Source organism: Scyliorhinus torazame, chromosome 19, assembly GCF_047496885.1.
Source record: "Scyliorhinus torazame isolate Kashiwa2021f chromosome 19, sScyTor2.1, whole genome shotgun sequence".
Classification (NCBI taxonomy): Eukaryota; Metazoa; Chordata; class Chondrichthyes; order Carcharhiniformes; family Scyliorhinidae; genus Scyliorhinus; species Scyliorhinus torazame.
This window is the reverse complement of record NC_092725.1, coordinates 14,388,523-14,407,613: the sequence shown is the minus strand read 5'-3', so window position 1 is coordinate 14,407,613 and position 19,091 is coordinate 14,388,523. Positions and strand designations below refer to the sequence as shown.

General features: G+C 53.5%; 1 long non-coding RNA gene across 1 annotated transcript in view; it reads left to right on the top strand.

Moving 5' to 3' along the window:
* Positions 1-2,172: 2,172 nt before the first annotated feature.
* The window catches only part of LOC140395859 (uncharacterized), a 124,950-nt gene continuing 108,031 nt past the window's right edge, over positions 2,173-19,091 (top strand). Inside the window, exons 1-2 of the long non-coding RNA XR_011936338.1 lie at positions 2,173-2,235; positions 3,154-3,295. This is a non-coding gene — a long non-coding RNA (uncharacterized lncRNA). The remainder of the gene's footprint in view (positions 2,236-3,153; positions 3,296-19,091) is intronic.

The window sequence follows — 19,091 nt, the reverse complement described above, 5'->3', positions numbered from 1 at the left end:
GGGACTTTTTGATGGGGACAGTGTAAAGGGAGCTTTACTCTGTATCTAACCCCGTGCTGTACCTGTCCTGGGAGTGTTTGATGGGGACAGTGTAGAGGGATCTTTACTCTGTATCTAACCCCGTGCTGTACCTGTCCTGGGAGTGTTTGATGGGGACAGTGTAGAAGGAGCTTTACTCTGTATCTAACCCCGTGCTGTACCTGTCCTGGGAGTGTTTGATGGGGACAGTGTAGAGGGAGATTTACTCTGTATCTAATCCCGTGCTGTACCTGCCCTGGGAGTGTTTGATGGGGACAGTGTAGAGGGAGCTTGACTCTGTACCTAACCCTGGCTGTACCTGTCCTGGGAGTGTTTGATGGGGACAGTGTAAAGGAAGCTCTACTCTGTAGCTAACCCCGTGCTGTACCTGTCCTGGGAGTGTTTGATGGGGACAGTGTAGAGGGAGCTTGACTCTGTATCTAACCCCGTGCTGTACCTGTCCTGGGAGAGTTTGATGGGGACAGTGTAGAGGGATCTTTACTCTGTATCTAACCCCGTGCTGTACCTGTCCTGGGAGTGTTTGATGGGGACAGTGTAGAGGGAGCTTTACTCTGTATCTAACCCCGTGCTGTACCTGTCCTGGGAGTGTTTGATGGGGACAGTGTAGAGGGAGCTTTACTCTGTATCTAACCCCGTGCTGTACCTGTCCTGGGAGTGTTTGATGGGGACAGTGTAGAGGGAGCTTTACTCTGTATCTCACCCCGTGCTGTACCTGTCCTGGGAGTGTTTGATGGGGACAGTGTAGAAGGAGCTTTACTCTGTATCTAACCCCGTGCTGTACCTGTCCTGGGAGTGTTTGATGGGGACAGTGTAGAGAGAGCTTTACTCTGTATCTAACCCCATGCTGTACCTGTCCTGGGAGTGTTTGATGGGGACAGTGTAGAAGGAGCTTTACTCTGTATCTAACCCCGTGCTGTACCTGTCCTGGGAGTGTTTGATGGGGACAGTGTAGAGGGAGATTTACTCTGTATCTAATCCCGTGCTGTACTTGCCCTGGGAGTGTTTGATGGGGACAGTGTAGAGGGAGCTTGACTCTGTACCTAACCCTGGCTGTACCTGTCCTGGGAGTGTTTGATGGGGACAGTGTAAAGGGAGCTCTACTCTGTATCTAACCCCGTGCTGTACCTGTCCTGGGAGAGTTTGATGGGGACAGTGTAGAGGAAGCTTTTACTCTGTATCTAACCCCGTGCTGTACCTGTCCTGGGAGTGTTTGATGGGGACAGTGTAGAGGGAGATTTACTCTGTATCTAACCCCGTGCTGTACCTGTCCTGGGAGTGTTTGATGGGGACAGTGTAGAGGGAGCTTTACTCTGTATCTCACCCCGTGCTGTACCTGTCCTGGGAGTGTTTGATGGGGACAGTGTAGAAGGAGCTTTACTCTGTATCTAACCCCGTGCTGTACCTGTCCTGGGAGTGTTTGATGGGGACAGTGTAGAGAGAGCTTTACTCTGTATCTAACCCCATGCTGTACCTGTCCTGGGAGTGTTTGATGGAGACAGTGTAGAAGGAGCTTTACTCTGTATCTAACCCCGTGCTGTACCTGTCCTGGGAGTGTTTGATGGGGACAGTGTAGAGGGAGCTTTACTCTGTGTCTAATCCCGTGCTGTACCTGCCCTGGGAGTGTTTGATGGGGACAGTGTAGAGGGAGCTTGACTCTGTACCTAACCCTGGGCTGTACCTGTCCTGGGAGTGTTTGATGGGGACAGTGTAGAGGGAGCTTTACTCTGTATCTAACCCCGTGCTGTACCTGTCCTGGGAGTGTTTGATGGGGACAGTGTAGAAGGAGCTTTACTCTGTATCTAACCCCGTGCTGTACCTGTCCTGGGAGTGTTTGATGGGGACAGTGTAGAAGGAGCTTTACTCTGTATCTAACCCCCTGCTGTACCTGTCCTGGGAGTGTTTGATGGGGACAGTGTAGAAGGAGCTTTACTCTGTATCTAACCCGTGAGTTTCTCTTTTTCTCTCAGACACAATGCACAAACGATCGTGAATATGTGGACAGCATGGATGTGGTTTGTGCGCCCGGGTGCGGGCAGTTAATTTACCGCTTGAATGGAGCGGGATTGGAATTTAGACCCCCCTTGTTCAATGGCCTTCCTACCAAGCAAGATTACGATGCCTGCTTCCGACTTTCCGTCTTCGACCGTCCGCCTTATAATGAGAATGCAACTTTTTGTTTTCGCAATGCGCTGGAGGGTATGGTATTGTCGGGGTTGTTACGGGTTGTGTTGACGGTCAAGGCGGGGTGTTCAGCGGTGGGGGGGGGGGGCGCCCACTCCCAGCAGGTGGATTCTGGGTAACACTGGTGCTCTGTTGCAGTCGGAGGCCGTTGAGTCCTCCTCAGTGTGGGGAAGATTCACCTGTGGCGGAGAGAGGCAACGCATGTCCTCGAATCCCGCTATCCATGCCACCTGGGAACGCCACACTCACCTGCTGCAATCCCCCCTCCCGTTCCTCCCCGTCCATACCGTCCTGCCGGTTATCACGCGTCACACGAACATTCGAGTCATTTCCAAACACGAGGAGAGGTTTCAACAAATGAGGTGAGAATTAAAGCCACCCCCCGGCCCCCCCGCCTCTGGAAACCTCGAGAAGCCCGTTGCCAATCTGTACACCCCTGTGTCCCGCCAGGCATCTCACTATCCTATCAGTTATGGGGGAACCCTGCTTTGTATCGCCGCCCCAACTGGTCCAGCCTCAAGCTTCACCGAATGTAACTGCATCCGCCGCTTCCCTGCCCACTCGGTCAAGGGACTTCTGGGGAGGGAGGGGCTGACGAGGGTCTGACTTGGAGGGACAAGCACGTGACGGGAGGGCAGTTTGATGTAAAGAGGGGATTGCTGCCCCATTCACGGCTGACAGCACGGGGGCAGGTGGGGCGGGGGGGGGGGGAGGGGGGGGAGGGGGGGGTGGTTATGGGCCCAGGGTCCATTCCGAACGCACCCTCCCATCCGTTCGTCCAGGGAATTGCTGGCACATGGGAGGGAGGAGAAAGCTCGGAATTGAGCTCCAAGTTCCTTGGAGAGGCAGGGAGGTGTTACTGGCCTCTATAGGCCCCCAACATGCTCAGCTGTTTAACCTCTCTTCCTCTGGCTCTCTCTCTCTCTCTCCCAGGATTCATAGATCCAAAGAGTCCGTGCCAAAGGGGTTTTTCCATGCACATCGCCGTCCACGTGTTCTTGGGCGGGACGCAGCGGTTGCCCTCCGAGTCGGCCAATGACCCTCTCTTCCCGTCCATCCATGTTAACGTTGACAAGTGAGTGAAACTGTGTCTTTTCTCCCTGGGTCAGTCCGCGTCCTGATCTAGTTGTTCCCTGCACTGTGGGAGCTATCGCCATTACTCGCCTTCCCCATCCTGAATCGCCCCGAGATTCAGACCCCAATAAGGGCACTGTGTACAGTACTGGTCTGGTTAGACCACACTGGGAGCACTGTGTACAGTACTGGTCTGGTTAGACCACACTGGCAGCACTGTGTACAGATCTGGTCTGGTTAGACCACACTGGGAGGACTGTGTACAGTTCTGGTCTGGTTAGACCACACTGGGAGCACTGTGTACAGTTCTGGTCTGGTTAGACCACACTGGGAGCACTGTGTACAGTTCTGGTCTGGTTAGACCACACTGGGAGCACTGTGTACAGTTCTGGTCTGGTTAGACCACACTGGGAGCACTGTGTACAGTTCTGGTCTGGTTAGACCACACTGGGAGCACTGTGTACAGTTCTGGTCTGGTTAGACCACACTGGGAGCACTGTGTACAGTTCTGGTCTGGTTAGACCACACTGGGAGCACTGTGTACAGTACTGGTCTGGTTAGACCACACTGGCAGCACTGTGTACAGTTCTGGTCTGGTTAGACCACACTGGGAGCACTGTGTACAGTACTGGTCTGGTTAGACCACACTGGCAGCACTGTGTACAGTTCTGGTCTGGTTAGACCACTCTGGGAGCGCTGTGTACAGTACTGGTCTGGTTAGACCACACTGGGAGCACTGTGTACAGTTCTGGTCCGGTTAGACCACACTGGGAGCGCTGTGTACAGTTCTGGTCTGGTTAGACCACACTGGGAGCACTGTGTACAGTTCTGGTCTGGTTAGACCACACCGGGAGCACTGTGTACAGTACTGGTCTGGTTAGACCACACTGGGAGCACTGTGTACAGTACTGGTCTGGTTAGACCACACTGGGAGCACTGTGTACAGTTCTGGTCTGGTTAGACCACACTGGGAGCGCTGTGTACAGTACTGGTCTGGTTAGACCTCACTGGGAGCGCTGTGTACAGTACTGGTCTGGTTAGACCACACTGGGAGCACTGTGTACAGTTCTGGTCTGGTTAGACCACACTGGGAGCACTGTGTACAATTCTGGTCTGGTTAGACCACACTGGGAGCACTGTGTACAGTTCTGGTCTGGTTCGACCACACTGGGAGCACTGTGTACAGTTCTGGTCTGGTTAGACCACACTGGGAGCTCTGTGTACAGTTCTGGTCTGGTTAGACCACACTCGGAGCGCTGTGTACAGTACTGGTCTGGTTAGACCACACTGGGAGCGCTGTGTACAGTTCTGGTCTGGTTAGACCACACTGGGAGCACTGTGTACAGTTCTGGTCTGGTTAGATCACACTGGGAGCGCTGTGTCCAGTTCTGGTCTGGTTAGACCACACTGGGAGCACTCTGTACAGTTCTGGTCTGGTTAGACCACACTGGGAGCGCTGTGTACAGTTCTGGTCTGGTTAGACCACACTGGGAGCACTGTGTACAGTACTGGTCTGGTTAGACCACACTGGGAGCGCTGTGTACAGTTCTGGTCCGGTTAGACCACACTGGGAGCACTGTGTACAGTTCTGGTCTGGTTAGACCACACTGGGAGCGCTGTGTACAGCTCTGGTCTGGTTAGACCACACTCAGAGCGCTGTGTACAGTACTGGTCTGGTTAGACCACACTGGGAGCGCTGTGTACAGTTCTGGTCTGGTTAGACCACACTGGGAGCACTGTGTACAGTTCTGGTCTGGTTAGACCACACTGGGAGCGCTGTGTCCAGTTCTGGTCTGGTTAGACCACACTGGGAGCACTCTGTACAGTTCTGGTCTGGTTAGACCACACTGGGAGCGCTGTGTACAGTTCTGGTCTGGTTAGACCACACTGGGAGCACTGTGTACAGTACTGGTCTGGTTAGACCACACTGGGAGCGCTGTGTACAGTTCTGGTCCGGTTAGACCACACTGGGAGCACTGTGTACAGTTCTGGTCTGGTTAGACCACACTGGGAGCACTGTGTACAGTTCTGGTCTGGTTAGTCCACACTGGGAGCACTGTGTTCAGTACTGGTCTGGTTAGACAACACTGGGAGCACTGTGTACAGTTCTGGTCTGGTTAGACCACACTGGGAGCGCTGTGTACAGTACTGGTCTGGTTAGACCACACTGGGAGCACTGTGTACAGTTCTGGTCTGGTTAGACCACACTGGGAGCACTGTGTACAGTTCTGGTCTGGTTAGACCACACTGGGAGCGCTGTGTACAGTACTTGTCTGGTTAGACCACACTGGGAGCGCTGTGTACAGTTCTGGTCTGGTTAGACCACACTGGGAGCGCTGTGTACAGTTCTGGTCTGGTTAGACCACACTGGGAGCGCTGTGTACAGTTCTGGTCTGGTTAGACCACACTGGGAGCACTGTGTACAGCACTGGTCTGGTTAGACCACACTGGGAGCGCTGTGTACAGTTCTGGTCTGGTTAGACCACACTGGGAGCACTGTGTACAGTACTGGTCTGGTTAGACCACACTGGGAGGACTGTGTACAGTACTGGTCTGGTTAGACCACACTGGGAGCGCTGTGTACAGTTCTGGTCTGGTTAGACCACACTGGGAGCTCTGTGTACAGTTCTGGTCTGGCTAGACCACACTGGGAGCACTGTGTACAGTTCTGTTCTGGTTAGACCTCACTGGGAGTGCTGTGTACAGTTCTGGTCTGGTTAGACCACACTGGGAGCTCTGTGTACAGTTCTAGTCTGGCTAGACCACACTGGGAGCACTGTGTACAGTTCTGGTCTGGTTAGACCACACTGGGAGCACTGTGTACAGTTCTGGTCTGCTTAGACCTCACTGGGAGCATTATGTACAGTACTGGTCTGGTTAGACCACACTGGCAGCACTGTGTACAGTACTGGTATGGTTAGACCACACAGGCAGCAATGTGTACAGTTCTGGTCTGGTTAGACCACACTGGGAGTGCTGTGCACAGTTCTGGTCTGGTTAGACCACACTGGGAGCGCTGTGTACAGTTCTGGTCTGGTTAGACCACACTGGGAGCAGTGTGTATAGTTCTGGTCTGGTTAGACCACACTGGGAGCACTGTGCACAGTTCTGGTCTGGTTAGACCACTCTGGGAGGACTGTGTACAGTTCACGTCTGGTTAGACCACCCTGGGAGCGCTGTGTACAGTACTGGTCTGGTTAGACCACACTTGGAGCGCTGTGTACAGTTAAGGTCTCGTTAGAGCACACTGGGAGCTCTGTGTACAGTTCTGGTCTGGTTAGACCACACTGGGAGCACTGTGTACAGTTCTGGTCCGGTTAGACCACACTGGGAGCACTGTGTACAGCTCTGATCTGGTTAGACCACACTGGGAGCGCTGTGTACAGTTCTGGTCTGGTTAGACCACACTGGGAGCACTGTGTACAGTTCTGGTCTGGTTAGACCACACTGGGAGCGCTGTGTACATTTCTGCTCTGGTTAGACCACACTGGCAGCACTGTGTACAGTTCTGATCTGGTTAGACCGCACTGGGAGCACTGTGTACAGTTCTGGTCTGGTTAGACCATACTGGGAGCACTGTGTACAGTACTGGTCTGGTTAGACCACACTGGGAGCACTGTGTACAGTTCTGGTCTGGTTAGACCGCTCTGGGAGCACTGTGTACAGTTCTGGTCTGGTTACACCGCACTGGGAGCACTGTGTACAGTTCTGGTCTGGTTACACCACACTGGGAGCGCTGTGTACAGTACTGGTCTGGTTAGACCACACTGGGAGCACTGTGTACAGTTCTGGTCTGGTTAGACCACTCTGGGAGCACTGTGTACAGTTTTGGTCTGGTTACACCGCACTGGGAGCACTGTGTACAGTTCTGGTCTGGTTAGACCACACTGGGAGCACTGTGTACAGTTCTGGTCTGGTTACACCGCACTGGGAGCACTGTGTACAGTTCTGGTCTGGTTAGACCACACTGGGAGCGCTGTGTACAGTTTTGGTCTGGTTACACCGCACTGGGAGCACTGTGTACAGTTCTGGTCTGGTTAGACCACACTGGGAGCGCTGTGTACAGTACTGGTCTGGTTAGACCACACTGGGAGCACTGTGTACAGTTCTGGTCTGGTTAGACCACTCTGGGAGCACTGTGTACAGTTCTGGTCTGGTTACACCGCACTGGGAGCACTGTGTACAGTTCTGGTCTGGTTACACCACACTGGCAGCGCTGTGTACAGTACTGGTCTGGTTAGACCACACTGGGAGCACTGTGTACAGTTCTGGTCTGGTTAGACCACTCTGGGAGCACTGTGTACAGTTTTGGTCTGGTTACACCGCACTGGGAGCACAGTGTACAGTTCTGGTCTGGTTAGACCACACTGGCAGCGCTGTGTACAGTTCTGGTCTGGTTAGACCACACTGGGAGCACTGTGTACAGTTCAGGTCTGGTTAGACCACACTGGGAGCGCTGTGTACAGTTCTGGTCTGGTTAGACCACACTGGGAGCGCTATGTACAGTACTGGTCTGGTTAGACCGCACTGGGAGCACTGTGTACAGTTCTGGTCTGGTTAGACCACACTGGGAGCACTGTGTACAGTTCTGGTCTGGTTAGACCACACTGGGAGCACTGTGTACAGTACTGGTCTGGTTAGACCACACTGGGAGCACTGTGTACAGTACTGGTCTGGTTAGACCGCACTGGGAGCACTGTGTACAGTACTGGTCTGGTTAGACCGCACTGGGAGCACTGTGTACAGTTCTGGTCTGGTTAGACCACACTGGGAGCACTGTGTACAGTTCTGGTCTGGTTAGACCACACTGGGAGCACTGTGTACAGTTCAGGTCTGGTTAGACCACACTGGGAGCACTGTGTACAGTACTGGTCTGGTTAGACCACACTGGGAGCACTGTGTACAGTTCTGGTCCGGTTAGACCACACTGGGAGCGCTGTGTACAGTTCTGGTCTGGTTAGACCACACTGGGAGCACTGTGTACAGTTCTGGTCTGGTTAGACCACACCGGGAGCACTGTGTACAGTACTGGTCTGGTTAGACCACACTGGGAGCACTGTGTACAGTACTGGTCTGGTTAGACCACACTGGGAGCGCTGTGTACAGTTCTGGTCTGGTTAGACCACACTGGGAGCGCTGTGTACAGTACTGGTCTGGTTAGACCTCACTGGGAGCGCTGTGTACAGTACTGGTCTGGTTAGACCACACTGGGAGCACTGTGTACAGTTCTGGTCTGGTTAGACCACACTGGGAGCACTGTGTACAATTCTGGTCTGGTTAGACCACACTGGGAGCACTGTGTACAGTTCTGGTCTGGTTCGACCACACTGGGAGCACTGTGTACAGTTCTGGTCTGGTTAGACCACACTGGGAGCTCTGTGTACAGTTCTGGTCTGGTTAGACCACACTCGGAGCGCTGTGTACAGTACTGGTCTGGTTAGACCACACTGGGAGCGCTGTGTACAGTTCTGGTCTGGTTAGACCACACTGGGAGCACTGTGTACAGTTCTGGTCTGGTTAGATCACACTGGGAGCGCTGTGTCCAGTTCTGGTCTGGTTAGACCACACTGGGAGCGCTGTGTACAGTTCTGGTCTGGTTAGACCACACTGGGAGCACTGTGTACAGTACTGGTCTGGTTAGACCACACTGGGAGCACTGTGTACAGTACTGGTCTGGTTAGACCACACTGGGAGCGCTGTGTACAGTTCTGGTCCGGTTAGACCACACTGGGAGCGCTGTGTACAGCTCTGGTCTGGTTAGACCACACTCAGAGCGCTGTGTACAGTACTGGTCTGGTTAGACCACACTGGGAGCGCTGTGTACAGTTCTGGTCTGGTTAGACCACACTGGGAGCACTGTGTACAGTTCTGGTCTGGTTAGACCACACTGGGAGCGCTGTGTCCAGTTCTGGTCTGGTTAGACCACACTGGGAGCACTCTGTACAGTTCTGGTCTGGTTAGACCACACTGGGAGCGCTGTGTACAGTTCTGGTCTGGTTAGACCACACTGGGAGCACTGTGTACAGTTCTGGTCTGCTTAGACCTCACTGGGAGCATTATGTACAGTACTGGTCTGGTTAGACCACACTGGCAGCACTGTGTACAGTACTGGTATGGTTAGACCACACAGGCAGCAATGTGTACAGTTCTGGTCTGGTTAGACCACACTGGGAGTGCTGTGCACAGTTCTGGTCTGGTTAGACCACACTGGGAGCGCTGTGTACAGTTCTGGTCTGGTTAGACCACACTGGGAGCGCTGTGTACAGTTCTGGTCTGGTTAGACCACACTGGGAGCAGTGTGTATAGTTCTGGTCTGGTTAGACCACACTGGGAGCACTGTGCACAGTTCTGGTCTGGTTAGACCACCCTGGGAGCGCTGTGTACAGTACTGGTCTGGTTAGACCACACTTGGAGCGCTGTGTACAGTTAAGGTCTCGTTAGAGCACACTGGGAGCTCTGTGTACAGTTCTGGTCTGGTTAGACCACACTGGGAGCACTGTGTACAGTTCTGGTCCGGTTAGACCACACTGGGAGCACTGTGTACAGCTCTGATCTGGTTAGACCACACTGGGAGCGCTGTGTACAGTTCTGGTCTGGTTAGACCACACTGGGAGCACTGTGTACAGTTCTGGTCTGGTTAGACCACACTGGGAGCGCTGTGTACAGTTCTGGTCTGGTTAGACCACACTGGGAGCGCTGTGTACATTTCTGCTCTGGTTAGACCGCACTGGCAGCACTGTGTACAGTTCTGGTCTGGTTAGACCATACTGGGAGCACTGTGTACAGTACTGGTCTGGTTAGACCACACTGGGAGCACTGTGTACAGTTCTGGTCTGGTTAGACCACTCTGGGAGCACTGTGTACAGTTCTGGTCTGGTTACACCGCACTGGGAGCACTGTGTACAGTTCTGGTCTGGTTACACCACACTGGGAGCGCTGTGTACAGTACTGGTCTGGTTAGACCACACTGGGAGCACTGTGTACAGTTCTGGTCTGGTTAGACCACTCTGGGAGCACTGTGTACAGTTTTGGTCTGGTTACACCGCACTGGGAGCACTGTGTACAGTTCTGCTCTGGTTAGACCACACTGGGAGCACTGTGTACAGTTCTGGTCTGGTTACACCGCACTGGGAGCACTGTGTACAGTTCTGGTCTGGTTAGACCACACTGGGAGCGCTGTGTACAGTTTTGGTCTGGTTACACCGCACTGGGAGCACTGTGTACAGTTCTGGTCTGGTTAGACCACACTGGGAGCGCTGTGTACAGTACTGGTCTGGTTAGACCACACTGGGAGCACTGTGTACAGTTCTGGTCTGGTTAGACCACTCTGGGAGCACTGTGTACAGTTCTGGTCTGGTTACACCGCACTGGGAGCACTGTGTACAGTTCTGGTCTGGTTACACCACACTGGCAGCGCTGTGTACAGTACTGGTCTGGTTAGACCACACTGGGAGCACTGTGTACAGTTCTGGTCTGGTTAGACCACTCTGGGAGCACTGTGTACAGTTTTGGTCTGGTTACACCGCACTGGGAGCACAGTGTACAGTTCTGGTCTGGTTAGACCACACTGGCAGCGCTGTGTACAGTTCTGGTCTGGTTAGACCACACTGGGAGCACTGTGTACAGTTCAGGTCTGGTTAGACCACACTGGGAGCGCTGTGTACAGTTCTGGTCTGGTTAGACCACACTGGGAGCGCTATGTACAGTACTGGTCTGGTTAGACCACACTGGGAGCGCTGTGTACAGTACTGGTCTGGTTAGACCGCACTGGGAGCACTGTGTACAGTTCTGGTCTGGTTAGACCACACTGGGAGCACTGTGTACAGTTCTGGTCTGGTTAGACCACACTGGGAGCACTGTGTACAGTACTGGTCTGGTTAGACCACACTGGGAGCACTGTGTACAGTACTGGTCTGGTTAGACCGCACTGGGAGCACTGTGTACAGTTCTGGTCTGGTTAGACCACACTGGGAGCACTGTGTACAGTTCTGGTCTGGTTAGACCACACTGGGAGCACTGTGTACAGTTCAGGTCTGGTTAGACCACACTGGGAGCACTGTGTACAGTACTGGTCTGGTTAGACCACACTGGGAGCACTGTGTACAGTTCTGGTCCGGTTAGACCACACTGGGAGCGCTGTGTACAGTTCTGGTCCGGTTAGACCACACTGGGAGCACTGTGTACAGTTCTGGTCTGGTTAGACCACACCGGGAGCACTGTGTACAGTACTGGTCTGGTTAGACCACACTGGGAGCACTATGTACAGTACTGGTCTGGTTAGACCACACTGGGAGCACTGTGTACAGTTCTGGTCTGGTTAGACCACACTGGGAGCGCTGTGTACAGTACTGGTCTGGTTAGACCTCACTGGGAGCGCTGTGTACAGTACTGGTCTGGTTAGACCACACTGGGAGCACTGTGTACAGTTCTGGTCTGGTTAGACCACACTGGGAGCACTGTGTACAATTCTGGTCTGGTTAGACCACACTGGGAGCACTGTGTACAGTTCTGGTCTGGTTCGACCACACTGGGAGCACTGTGTACAGTTCTGGTCTGGTTAGACCACACTGGGAGCTCTGTGTACAGTTCTGGTCTGGTTAGACCACACTCGGAGCGCTGTGTACAGTACTGGTCTGGTTAGACCACACTGGGAGCGCTGTGTACAGTTCTGGTCTGGTTAGACCACACTGGGAGCACTGTGTACAGTTCTGGTCTGGTTAGATCACACTGGGAGCGCTGTGTCCAGTTCTGGTCTGGTTAGACCACACTGGGAGCACTCTGTACAGTTCTGGTCTGGTTAGACCACACTGGGAGCGCTGTGTACAGTTCTGGTCTGGTTAGACCACACTGGGAGCACTGTGTACAGTACTGGTCTGGTTAGACCACACTGGGAGCGCTGTGTACAGTTCTGGTCCGGTTAGACCACACTGGGAGCACTGTGTACAGTTCTGGTCTGGTTAGACCACACTGGGAGCGCTGTGTACGGCTCAGGTCTGGTTAGACCACACTCAGAGCGCTGTGTACAGTACTGGTCTGGTTAGACCACACTGGGAGCGCTGTGTACAGTTCTGGTCTGGTTAGACCACACTGGGAGCACTGTGTACAGTTCTGGTCTGGTTAGACCACACTGGGAGCGCTGTGTCCAGTTCTGGTCTGGTTAGACCACACTGGGAGCACTCTGTACAGTTCTGGTCTGGTTAGACCACACTGGGAGCGCTGTGTACAGTTCTGGTCTGGTTAGACCACACTGGGAGCACTGTGTACAGTACTGGTCTGGTTAGACCACACTGGGAGCGCTGTGTACAGTTCTGGTCCGGTTAGACCACACTGGGAGCACTGTGTACAGTTCTGGTCTGGTTAGACCACACTGGGAGCACTGTGTACAGTTCTGGTCTGGTTAGTCCACACTGGGAGCACTGTGTTCAGTACTGGTCTGGTTAGACAACACTGGGAGCACTGTGTACAGTTCTGGTCTGGTTAGACCACACTGGGAGCGCTGTGTACAGTACTGGTCTGGTTAGACCACACTGGGAGCACTGTGTACAGTTCTGGTCTGGTTAGACCACACTGGGAGCACTGTGTACAGTTCTGGTCTGGTTAGACCACACTGGGAGCGCTGTGTACAGTACTTGTCTGGTTAGACCACACTGGGAGCGCTGTGTACAGTTCTGGTCTGGTTAGACCACACTGGGAGCGCTGTGTACAGTTCTGGTCTGGTTAGACCACACTGGGAGCGCTGTGTACAGTTCTGGTCTGGTTAGACCACACTGGGAGCACTGTGTACAGCACTGGTCTGGTTAGACCACACTGGGAGCGCTGTGTACAGCTCTGGTCTGGTTAGACCACACTGGGAGCACTGTGTACAGTACTGGTCTGGTTAGACCACACTGGGAGGACTGTGTACAGTACTGGTCTGGTTAGACCACACTGGGAGCGCTGTGTACAGTTCTGGTCTGGTTAGACCACACTGGGAGCTCTGTGTACAGTTCTGGTCTGGCTAGACCACACTGGGAGCACTGTGTACAGTTCTGTTCTGGTTAGACCTCACTGGGAGTGCTGTGTACAGTTCTGGTCTGATTAGACCACACTGGGAGCTCTGTGTACAGTTCTAGTCTGGCTAGACCACACTGGGAGCACTGTGTACAGTTCTGGTCTGGTTAGACCACACTGGGAGCACTGTGTACAGTTCTGGTCTGCTTAGACCTCACTGGGAGCATTATGTACAGTACTGGTCTGGTTAGACCACACTGGCAGCACTGTGTACAGTACTGGTATGGTTCGACCACACAGGCAGCAATGTGTACAGTTCTGGTCTGGTTAGACCACACTGGGAGTGCTGTGCACAGTTCTGGTCTGGTTAGACCACACTGGGAGCGCTGTGTACAGTTCTGGTCTGGTTAGACCACACTGGGAGCGCTGTGTACAGTTCTGGTCTGGTTAGACCACACTGGGAGCAGTGTGTATAGTTCTGGTCTGGTTAGACCACACTGGGAGCACTGTGCACAGTTCTGGTCTGGTTAGACCACTCTGGGAGGACTGTGTACAGTTCACGTCTGGTTAGACCACCCTGGGAGCGCTGTGTACAGTACTGGTCTGGTTAGACCACACTTGGAGCGCTGTGTACAGTTAAGGTCTCGTTAGAGCACACTGGGAGCTCTGTGTACAGTTCTGGTCTGGTTAGACCACACTGGGAGCACTGTGTACAGTTCTGGTCCGGTTAGACCACACTGGGAGCACTGTGTACAGCTCTGATCTGGTTAGACCACACTGGGAGCGCTGTGTACAGTTCTGGTCTGGTTAGACCACACTGGGAGCACTGTGTACAGTTCTGGTCTGGTTAGACCACACTGGGAGCGCTGTGTACATTTCTGCTCTGGTTAGACCACACTGGCAGCACTGTGTACAGTTCTGATCTGGTTAGACCGCACTGGGAGCACTGTGTACAGTTCTGGTCTGGTTAGACCATACTGGGAGCACTGTGTACAGTACTGGTCTGGTTAGACCACACTGGGAGCACTGTGTACAGTTCTGGTCTGGTTAGACCACTCTGGGAGCACTGTGTACAGTTCTGGTCTGGTTACACCGCACTGGGAGCACTGTGTACAGTTCTGGTCTGGTTACACCACACTGGGAGCGCTGTGTACAGTACTGGTCTGGTTAGACCACACTGGGAGCACTGTGTACAGTTCTGGTCTGGTTAGACCACTCTGGGAGCACTGTGTACAGTTTTGGTCTGGTTACACCGCACTGGGAGCACTGTGTACAGTTCTGGTCTGGTTAGACCACACTGGGAGCACTGTGTACAGTTCTGGTCTGGTTACACCGCACTGGGAGCACTGTGTACAGTTCTGGTCTGGTTAGACCACACTGGGAGCGCTGTGTACAGTTTTGGTCTGGTTACACCGCACTGGGAGCACTGTGTACAGTTCTGGTCTGGTTAGACCACACTGGGAGCGCTGTGTACAGTACTGGTCTGGTTAGACCACACTGGGAGCACTGTGTACAGTTCTGGTCTGGTTAGACCACTCTGGGAGCACTGTGTACAGTTCTGGTCTGGTTACACCGCACTGGGAGCACTGTGTACAGTTCTGGTCTGGTTACACCACACTGGCAGCCCTGTGTACAGTACTGGTCTGGTTAGACCACACTGGGAGCACTGTGTACAGTTCTGGTCTGGTTAGACCACTCTGGGAGCACTGTGTACAGTTTTGGTCTGGTTACACCGCACTGGGAGCACTGTGTACAGTTCTGGTCTGGTTAGACCACACTGGCAGCGCTGTGTACAGTTCTGGTCTGGTTAGACCACACTGGGAGCACTGTGTACAGTTCAGGTCTGGTTAGACCACACTGGGAGCGCTGTGTACAGTTCTGGTCTGGTTAGACCACACTGGGAGCGCTATGTACAGTACTGGTCTGGTTAGACCACACTGGGAGCGCTGTGTACAGTACTGGTCTGGTTAGACCGCACTGGGAGCACTGTGTACAGTTCTGGTCTGGTTAGACCACACTGGGAGCACTGTGTACAGTTCTGGTCTGGTTAGACCACACTGGGAGCACTGTGTACAGTACTGGTCTGGTTAGACCACACTGGGAGCACTGTGTACAGTACTGGTCTGGTTAGACCGCACTGGGAGCACTGTGTACAGTTCTGGTCTGGTTAGACCACACTGGGAGCACTGTGTACAGTTCTGGTCTGGTTAGACCACACTGGGAGCACTGTGTACAGTTCAGGTCTGGTTAGACCACACTGGGAGCACTGTGTACAGTTCTGGTCTGGTTAGACCACACTGGGAGCGCTATGTACAGTACTGGTCTGGTTAGACCACACTGGGAGCGCTGTGTACAGTACTGGTCTGGTTAGACCACACTGGGAGCACTGTGTACAGTACTGGTCTGGTTAGACCGCACTGGGAGCACTGTGTACAGTTCTGGTCTGGTTAGACCACACTGGGAGCGCTGTGTACAGTTCTGGTCTGGTTAGACCATACTGGGAGCACTGTGTACAGTTCTGGTCTGGTTAGACAACACTGGGAGCACTGTGTACAGTTCTGGTCTGGTTAGACCACACTGGGAGCACTGTGTACAGTTCTGGTCTGGTTAGACCACACTGGGAGCGCTGTGTACAGTTCTGGTCTGGTTAGACCACACTGGCAGCACTGTGTACAGTTCTGGTCTGGTTAGACCACACTGGGAGCGCTGTGTACAGTTCTGGTCTGGTTAGACCACACTGGGAGCACTGTGTACAGTTCTGGTCTGGTTAGACCACACTGGGAGTGCTGTGTACAGTTCTGGTCTGGTTAAACCACACTGGGAGCACTGTGTACAGTTCTGGTCTGGTTAGACCACACTGGGAGCGCTGTGTACAGTTCTGGTCTGGTTAGACCACACTGGGAGCACTGTGTACTGTGCTGGTCTGGTTAGACCACACTGGCAGCACTGTGTACAGTTCTGGTCTGGTTAGACCACACTGGGAGCGCTGTGTACAGTTCTGGTCTGGTTAGACCACACTGGGAGCACTGTGTACAGTTCTGGTCTGGTTAGACCACACTGGGAGTGCTGTGTACAGTTCTGGTCTGGTTAAACCACACTGGGAGCACTGTGTACAGTTCTGGTCTGGTTAGACCACACTGGGAGCGCTGTGTACAGTTCTGGTCTGGTTAGACCACACTGGGAGCACTGTGTACTGTGCTGGTCTGGTTAGACCACACTGGGAGCACTGTGTACAGTTCAGGTCTGGTTAGACCACACTGGGAGCACTGTGCATAGTTCTGGTCTGGTTAGACCACACTGCGAGCGCTATGTACAGTACTGGTCTGGTTAGACCACACTGGGAGCGCTGTGTACAGTTCTGGTCTGGTTAGACCACACTGGGAGCACTGTGTACAGTTCTGGTCTGGTTAGACCACACTGGGAGCGATGTGTACAGTTCTGTTCTGATTAGACCACACCGGGAGCACTGTGCACAGTTCTGGTCTGGTTAGACCACACTGGGAGCGCTGTGTACAGTTCTGGTCTGGTTAGACCACACTGGGAGCGCTGTGTACAGTACTGGTCTGGTTAGACCACACTGGGAGCACTGTGCACAGTTCTGGTCTGGTTAGACCACACTGGGAGCGCTGTGTACAGTTCTGGTCTGGTTAGACCACACTGCGAGCGCTGTGTGCAGTACTGGTCTGGTTAGACCACACTGGGAGCACTGTGTACAATTCTGGTCTGGTTAGACCACACTGGGAGCGCTGTGTACAGTTCTGGTCTGGTTAGACCACACTGGGAGCACTGTGTACAGTTCAGGTCTGGTTAGACCACACTGGGAGCACTGTGTACAGTTCTGGTCTGGTTAGACCACACTGGGAGCGCTATGTACAGTACTGGTCTGGTTAGACCACACTGGGAGCGCTGTGTACAGCACTGGTCTGGTTAGACCACACTGGGAGCACTGTGTACAGTACTGGTCTGGTTAGACCGCACTGGGAGCACTGTGTACAGTTCTGGTCTGGTTAGACCACACTGGGAGCGCTGTGTACAGTTCTGGTCTGGTTAGACCATACTGGGAGCACTGTGTACAGTACTGGTCTGGTTAGACCACTTGGGAGCACTGTGTACAGTTCTGGTCTGGTTACACCGCACTGGGAGCACTGTGTACAGTTCTGGCCTGGTTAGACAACACTGGGAGCACTGTGTACAGTTCTGGTCTGGTTAGACCACACTGGGAGCACTGTGTACAGTTCTGGTCTGGTTAGACCACACTGGGAGCGCTGTGTACAGTTCTGGTCTGGTTAGACCACACTGGCAGCACTGTGTACAGTTCTGGTCTGGTTAGACCACACTGGGAGCACTGTGTACAGTTCTGGTCTGGTTAGACCACACTGGGAGCACTGTGTACAGTTCTGGTCTGGTTAGACCACACTGGGAGCGCTGTGTACAGTTCTGGTCTGGTTAGACCACACTGGGAGCACTGTGTACTGTGCTGGTCTGGTTAGACCACACTGGGAGCACTGTGTACAGTTCAGGTCTGGTTAGACCACACTGGGAGCACTGTGCATAGTTCTGGTCTGGTTAGACCACACTGCGAGCGCTTTGTACAGTACTGGTCTGGTTAGACCACACTGGGAGCGCTGTGTACAGTTCTGGTCTGGTTAGACCACACTGGGAGCACTGTATACAGTTCTGGTCTGGTTAGACCACACTGGGAGCGCTGTGTACAGTTCTGTTCTGATTAGACCACACCGGGAGCACTGTGCACAGTTCTGGTCTGGATAGACCACACTGGGAGCGCTGTGTACAGTTCTGGTCTGGTTAGACCACACTGGGAGCGCTGTGTACAGTACTGGTCTGGTTAGACCACACTGGGAGCACTGTGCACAGTTCTGGTCTGGTTAGACCACACTGGGAGCGCTGTGTACAGTTCTGGTCTGGTTAGACCACACTGCGAGCGCTGTGTGCAGTACTGGTCTGGTTAGACCACACTGGGAGCACTGTGTACAATTCTGGTCTGGTTAGACCACACTGGGAGCGCTGTGTACAGTTCTGGTCTGGTTAGACCACACTGGGAGCACTGTGTACAGTACTGGGTCTGGTTAGACCACACTGGGAGCGCTGTGTACAGTATTGGTCTGGTTAGACCACACTGGGAGCACTGTGTACAGTTCAGGTCTGGTTAGACCACACTGGGAGCGCTGTGTACAGTTCTGGTCTGGTTAGACCACACTGGGAGGACTGTGTACAGTTCTGGTCTGGTTAGACCACACTGGGAGCGCTGTGTACAGTTCTGGTCTGGTTAGACCACACGGGGAGCACTGGGTACAGTACTGGTCTGGCTAGACCACACTGGGAGCACTGTGTACAGTACTGGTCTAGTTAGACCACACTGGGAGCACTGTATACAGTTCTGGTGTGGTTAGACCACACTGGGAGTGCTGAGTACAGTTCTGGTCTGGTTACACCACATTGGGAGCACTGTGTACAGTTCTGGTCTGGTTAGACCACACTGCGAGCACTGTATACAGTTCTGGTGTGGTTAGACCACACTGGGAGGACTGTGTACAGTTCTGGTCTGGTTAGACCACACTGGGAGCGCTGTGTACAGTTCTGGTCTGGTTAGACCACACGGGGAGCACTGTGTACAGTACTGGTCTGGTTAGACCACACTGGGTGCACTGTGTACAGTACTGGTCTAGTTAGACCACACTGGGAGCACTATATACAGTTCTGGTGTGGTTAGACCACACTGGGAGCGCTGTGTACAGTTCTGGTCTGGTGAGACCACACTGGGAGCACTGTGTACAGTTCTGGTCTGG